Raw genomic sequence first — 7,627 nt, 5'->3', positions numbered from 1 at the left:
GGGGCCATGGCTCAAGCTAGGGAGCAAGGTGACACTTTCTTCGTTTTCCCAGTGGTCTATACAGGAGACAGTGATGATGAAGATTCCCCCACATGAGAACCATTACCCCTAAAAACATTAAAGGAATTACAAGCTGCAATACGAACCATGGGGCCTTCGGCGCCCTACACTATACAGATAGTGGACATGGTGGCCAGCCAATGGTTAACTCCGCATGACTGGCACCAGACTGCCAAAGCAACTCTCTCCCCGGGGGATTATATCCTCTGGAGGACAGAATATGAAGACAAGAGCAAAGAAACTGTACAAAAATCCTCAGGAAAAAGGGGGCCCGAGGTAACTTTAGAGATGATGCTGGGGACAGGAGCATTTGTTGCCCCTGCTTCTCAGGTAAAAATACCCAAGTTTATCCTAAAAGAGGTTACTACCAACGCTGTTTTGGCCTGGAGAGCAATCCCGCCTCCTGGGTCAAAAAAGACTGTCTTGGCAGGAATAAAACAAGGAAATGAGGAATCTTATGAGACCTTTGTCTCTAGACTGGAGGAAGCTATCCACAGAATGATGCCCCCAGGAGAAGGGGCTAAAATGCTCTTAAAGCAATTGGCATGGGAAAATGCTAATTCACTATGCCAGGATCTTATAAGATCAGTGAGAAAAACGGGAAGTATACAGGACTATGTCAAGGCCTGCATAGATGCCTCTCCTACAGTGGTACAGGGGATGGACTATGCTGCTGCCATGAGAGGACAGAAATACTCAGCCTTTGTTAAATAAACATATGGAGGAAACAATGCTAGGGACAACTCTGGCCCCACTTGTTACTCATGTGGAGAAGTGGGACATTTAAAAAAAGATTACAAAAGAGGTCAAGGGGAGGGCAAACGCCCCCCTCCTGGCCTGTGCCCGCGCTAAAAGAAGGGCAGGCATTGGAAAAGTGAGTGTAGATCAAAGTATGACAAGGATAGAAATTTGATTACAGATAAAAAGGAAGAAGAAACAAAAAACTAGATGAGGGGCAGCCTCTCAGCCCCATACAAAGAGAGAAAAATAAAGGTCAAACCTCGGAGTTAAACCCCGATGGCATTCCATTCACTATTCATGACCTTCCTGAGCTACACCCGGAAGCGCGGGTTTAGATCTCTCTTCCAAGTTCGATATCATCATTTCTATGGAAGAAGGGACGGTTTTAGTCCCTACAGCAGTAAGGGGAACTCTACCTGACGGAGTTACAGGGCTCTTTATAGGAAGAAGTTCCAACTATAAGAAGGGCCTAGAGGTCCTTCCAGGAGTCATAGATACAGATTATCAAGGGGAAATAAAAATTATGGTTAAAACAACCAAACATACAGTCATCATACACCAAGGAGAGCGTATCGCCCAGATATTACTCTTGCCATATTTAAAGCTGCCCAATCCAGTGCTCCAGTCAGAAAGAGGACTGGGAGAGTTTGGATCTACTGACCACATACATTGGGTCAAAGAAATCAAGGAAAGCAGGCCAATGCTCACTATTTATCTTAATGGTAGAAAGTTTGTAGGCCTTCTTGACACAGGGGCAGATTAGACATGCATTTCAGGAAAAGACTGGCCTTCTCATTGGGCCATCCATCAAACAGAGAATTCCCTACAGGGCTTAGACATGGCCTCAGGAATAGCCAGAAGCAGTGAGCCTCTGATTTGGGAACATGAGAACAAGACAGGTAACATACAGTCTTATGTCATACCGACATTACCATTTACCCCCTGGGGAAGAGACATTATGAAAGACTTGGAGGTAAAATTGGTCACAACAGAACAGGATTTTTGATGGGGGCCATTGAGGACAACCTGTTCGCAGATCAAATATCGTGGAGATCTGAGCAGCCTGTATGGCTCAATCAATGGCCCCTAAAAGAAGAAAAATTACAGGCTTTACAGGAGTTAGTCCAGGAACAATTGAGGCTAGGACACATAGAGGAAACCAATAGCCCATGGAACACTCCGGTGTTTGTTATAAAGAAGAAATCAGGTAAATGGAGATTACTACAAGACCTAAGGGCAATTAAAAGCACCATACATGACATGGGGGCCCTCCAGCCTGGACTGCCATCCCCGGTGGCAGTCCCCAAGAACTGGGAGGTAATAATTATAGATCTACAAGATTGTTTCTTTAATATAAAGTTACATCCTAAAGATTGTAAGAGATTTGCCTTTAGTGTTCTTCTTCAAATTACCAACGACCCTATCAACGATATCAGTGAAAAGTACTCCCCCAGGGGATAAAAAATAGTCCCACATTATGTCAAAAATTTGTGGATCAGGCCATTTCTTCCGTCAAGAAAAAATGTAAAAATTCATATATGATTCATTATATGGATGATATATTGATAGCCCACCCTCAGAGGGCCTTAGTGGACCAACAATTATTTGACCTTGTAAATGCTTTGGAGGAATTTGGCTTGATTGTCTCTGAGGAGAAAATTCAGAAATATGATAATTTGAAGTATTTAGGTACCAATATTAGAGATAATAATATAACATATCAGAAGTTACAGATAAGACATGATAGACTAAGAACGTTAAATGATTTTCAAAAGCTTTTGGGTAATATTAATTGGATCAGACCCTACTTGAAAATAACTACCGGAGAGTTAAAACCATTATTTGAGATACTTAATGGAGATCCTAACCCCATATCTACCAGACAATTGACTATTGAGGCCTGTGAGGCATTAAACAAAGTAAATGAAAAATTGACTCTAACAAGGGTCCAACGCTTGGATCCTGCTGAAGAGTGGTCCTTGTACATTCTAAAAACTAATTATACCCCCACAGCCTGCCTGTGGCAGAATGGGATATTGGAATGGATTCATTTACCTCATATTTTACATAAAGTTTGGTTTCTTATGATACCCTATGCACTCAATTGATTATCAAGGGAAGACACAGGTCTAAGGAATTATTTAGAAGAGATGTGTATATTATTGTCATCCCATATAATAAAGCTCAACTAGAACAATTATTACAAAAAAATGATGAATGGATCATATCCTTAATTGGCTTTACAGGGAAAATAATTTTCCATTTACCTCAGGACCCAGTTTTAACTTTTGTATTAGAAAATGAGGTGATTTTCCCTAGAGGATATTCTAAAACTCCATTAGAAGATAGAATCAATATAATCACTGATGGGTCCTCAAATGGACGATCAGTGGTGTGTATACAAAATAGGGACTCCATTATTAAGAAGAATTCAAGATATTCAGCTCAACAGGCTGAAATTAAAACAGTCTTAATAGCTTTTACAGAAGTAAAACAGGCTTTCAACCTTTACACAGACTCCAAATATATATTTAACTTGTTTCCGGAAATAGAGTCGATAGTCCTGTCGCCGAGAACCAAGATTTATCTCAAATTAAAACAGTTACAAGAATCTATTCAACAGAGACAGAATAAATATTTTATAGGGCACGTGAGGGGCCCCTCGGGGCTTCCAGGTCCTATAGCCCAAGGAAATGCTTTAACAGATTCACTAACAAAAATCATACAGGCTGTAGAGACAGCTAAAAGAGTCATGATCTACATCATCAAAATGCTACTACACTTAGATATCATTTTCAAGTTCCTCGTGAACAGGCAAGAAAAATAATTAAATCTTGTCCTCATTGTCCAGATTGGGGACATACATTAAAGATGGGAGTTAATCCACGAGGATTAAAACCTCACATTTTATGGCAAATGGATGTGACTCACATATCAGAGTTTGGAAAATTGAGTTATGTCCATGTCACAGTGGACACCTACTCACACATGGTGTTTGCCTCTGCCAGAACGGGAGAGGCAGTGAAAGATGTAATACAACACCTGGTGCAGAGTTTCTCTTACATGGGTATCCCGAAGAAAATAAAGACTGACAATGCACCTGCCTATGTGCCAAAAACCTTAGAGCATTTTTATCAACAGTGGAACATAGCCCATGTCACAGGAATTCCATACAACCCACAAGGGCAAGGCATTGTGGAACGTATACATTAGAATATTAAAGCACAGATTCAAAAGTTAAGGTCAACAGGTAAGTATACAACTCCCCATCAATTGCTTAGCCATTCCCTATTCGTTTTGAATCATGTAAATACAGATAACCAGGGGCTTACAGCCACCGAAAGACATTGGGCGGAGAAGGAGAGTGCTCCTAAACCCCTGGTCAGATGGAAAGACCAATTAACTGGCCTATGGAAGGGGCCAGATGTGCTAATTGCCTCTGGACGAGGCTATGCTTGTGTTTTCCCACAGGATGCCGAATCACCAATTTGGGTCCCAGACAGACTCATCAGGCCAGGCAAAGGAAACGGACATCCGTCCCCCACGCCGAAAGAGGCCGAACCGCCAGATAATGCGGAACCTGGCCAAAAAGATCAAGGCGACTCGCCTAGAGCCAAAAACAAAAACACGCCAGACGCCGACGTGGACACAGCTTAAAACCCTGACAGCTCAGGCAAAGGAAGTATTGAAGGCTACACATGCCCCGGAAACGACAACCTTGCTGTTTGTGGCTATGCTTACAGTCATGAGTGCGCCCACAGCTTTAGGGGAAAGTTTTGGGCTTACTTACCAAAGCCACCCATATTACATCCTGTAGGGTGGGAGGTGTTGGATCACATCAAGGTTTTAACCAATCAAACATTAGTGATAGGGGGATTGCCTGACTTTCACCTTCTAAAGAACAGCTCGGGTTATGTAGATTTTGAGGGAAAGTCCGATTCTCTGCCAATTTGCTTCTCTTTCTCCCCTTCGGTGCCAGTGGGCTGTTTTCAAGTGGGAAAAAGGGTGTTTAACAGAGATACCCCCACCTTGGACAATATCGAACCAGATGGAAAGGGCAATGGGCGGCGTATGTGGGAACTGTGAATGACCACCGTGAGCGATAAAGAAGAAAAAAGACAATATTATACCACAGTAAAGAATCTTCCGCCGCGCTACCCCCATTACAAAACAGCATTTAAAAAGGACGCCCTTTGGGAGGGAGATGAGAATGCTTTCCCGCGCTGGCTTCCATGTGCCTTCCCTGACAATGGGGTAAGATTCTCTCCCTTAGGCGCTGCTAGACTTCTCTGGGACTTCTCCATGTCCTCACCTGATAAAGATCAGAGCAATTATCTCTCCTCCAACTCAAAACCTTATGGGAACTATGTGCCTCCAGTTGGAAAACTGATCAAAAGATGGTATGATGCGGGGTGGGTAGAACCGACATGGTTCTGGGAGCCACTCCACAGAGACCTCCCTGATAGACAGAACAAACCACTGATAGAACATCCAGAACTGTTCCGACTGGTTGCTTCTAGTGAGAAACTTTTGCTGAAGAAAACAGGAGCTGCTGATTATGATGCTGTTTCAGTTTCTGCTTGTGTTACCTATCCCTATGCAATATTAGTAGGATTGCCACAATTGATTAGCATAGATAAGGTTGAATCTATTTTTAGTATTAAGTGTACATCATGCAAGCTGATTAATTGCATTGATTCCACTGTATCGGGATCTGTTATATTGATTGTCAGGATACCTCCTTATGTTTTGTTACTGGTAGACTTGGGAGATGAGCCATGGTTTGATGATTCTGCCATCCAGACTATTAGGTATGCTACGGGTTTGATTAGGGCAAAAAGATTTGTAACAGCCTTAATTCTAGGTATAACCGCTTTGATAGCTATTGTTACTTCTTTTGCTGTTTCTACTACTGCTTTGGTTAAGGAAATGCAGATTGCCACTTTTGTTAATGATCTCCATAAGAATATTACCCTTACATTATCAGAACAGAAGATTATAGATTTGAAATTAGAAACTAGATTAAATGCCCTAGAAGAGGTAGTATTAGAATTAGGACGAGATGTTACAAACATTAAGACTAGGATGGCCACACGCTGTCACGCTAATTATGATTTTATTTGTGTGACTCCTTTACCTTATAATGCTACAGAAAAATGAGAAAGGACCAAAACATATTTGCTAGACATATGGGATGATGATAACATTTCTTATAATATTCAAGAATTGACGTCCTTAATCACAAAAATGAATAAGCCACATGTAGATGCAGTGGACCTCTCTGGATTGGCAAGATCCTTTGCGAATGGAGTTAAATCATTAAATCCAATCGATTAGACACAATATTTTATTTTTATTGGAGTTGGGATTTTACTACTTGTTGTTGTACTAATGATCTTCCCAATTATATTCCGATGCTTTACAGATTCCATTGCCCAGGTTCAAGCAGATCTCAATTTGGTGCTTTTAAAAAATAAAAAAAGAGGAACTGCCGCTCCTACAGCAGAGATAACCGAGCTCCGGGGCAGACATGACGCCTGAGTGGGAGCCGGTTCGAGGGTTCGTACCACACGCGGTTAAGCCCCCTGCTTGCGTGCGGCAGACTCCAAGAAGATGTGCACCTGGACTTGCCCCCTGCTACAAACTTGGCTCTAAGCTGATGGGCATCTGGGTCATGGGAAAGATTGTTGTCAGCAGTTTTTTCTTTATTTTTTCTTTGATTCTGAGAATGATCTTGTTAAGACAGAGACTTCCGTTAATAATAGGACAGAAGGTCCTGATCTATTTTTGATCACTAATACCACAAGCTTTCCTGCTTCCTCTTTACAGCAGACAGAGCCTCTGATGACAGGGACTCCAAGGTTGCAGATTATGTCTTCTCTTATAGAACTAGGTACACAGACATGATGGGACATGCTTGTATGACTGTGAAACACTGTTTCTTTGTGAACTCAGTTAGTTACCAGTAGCAGGCTCTTGTAACGTGTGTACTTTTAAAGATTTATGAAAATTTGGTGAGCCGAATCTCAGTAACTTGGTGAATTCGGTTAGTTCCCAATAGGCCGCAGTAGTAATAAGTGGACTGTTCGGGATATAGAAAATTTTTCACGAATGGAATCAAAATTTCTATGCGATTCAGTGAGTTCCCAATGGGACATGCTTGTATGAGTGTGCTTTTCAATATATAGCAACATTTCAAGGAAGGGAATCTAAGTATCATCGTGAGTTCATTAGGGTCCCAATAGGATTCGCATGTAATATGCTTGTTATTCAAGATAGAGCAAAGTTTTTAACGAACCTAAACACTGTTTCTTTGAGAATTCAGAAGTTCGCAGTAGCAGGCTCTTGTATTATGTGTACTTTTAAAGATTTATCAAAATTTGGTAAGCCGTATATCAGTAAATTGGTGAATTCGGTTAGTTCCCAATAGGCCGCACTAGAAATAAGTGGACAGTTCGGGATATAGAAAAATTTTCACGAATGGAATCAAAATTTCTAGGCGAATTCAGTGAGTTCCCAATGGGACATGCTTGTATGAGTGTGCTTTTCAATATATAGCAACATTTGAAGGAAGGGAATCTAATTATCATGGTGAATTCAGTAGGTGCCCCATAGGACTCGCATGTAATAAGCTTGTTTTTCAAGATAGAGCAACGTTTTAACGACCTGAAAAACTGTTTCTTTGTGAATTCAGTTAGTTCCCAGTAGCAGGCTCTTGTAATATGTGTTATTTAAAGATTTATCAAAATTTGGTGACTCGAATCTCAGTAACTTGGTGAATTCTGTTAGTTCCCAATAGACCGCAATAGTAAGTGGACTGTTCGGG

General features: G+C 41.4%; 1 pseudogene; it reads left to right on the top strand.

The window, feature by feature from the left end:
* The first annotated feature begins 4,372 nt into the window (after positions 1-4,372).
* On the top strand, positions 4,373-6,342 carry LOC148005008 (endogenous retrovirus group K member 19 Env polyprotein-like; annotated as a pseudogene).
* The last annotated feature ends 1,285 nt before the right edge of the window (positions 6,343-7,627 follow it).

The sequence above is a fragment of the Rattus norvegicus genome, chromosome 6 (genome assembly GCF_021556685.1).
Source record: "Rattus norvegicus strain SHRSP/BbbUtx chromosome 6, alternate assembly SHRSP_T2T, whole genome shotgun sequence".
Lineage (NCBI taxonomy): Eukaryota > Metazoa > Chordata > Mammalia > Rodentia > Muridae > Rattus > Rattus norvegicus.
Note: the sequence above shows the minus strand (reverse complement) of the source record. Positions and strands in the feature narration are given on the sequence as shown.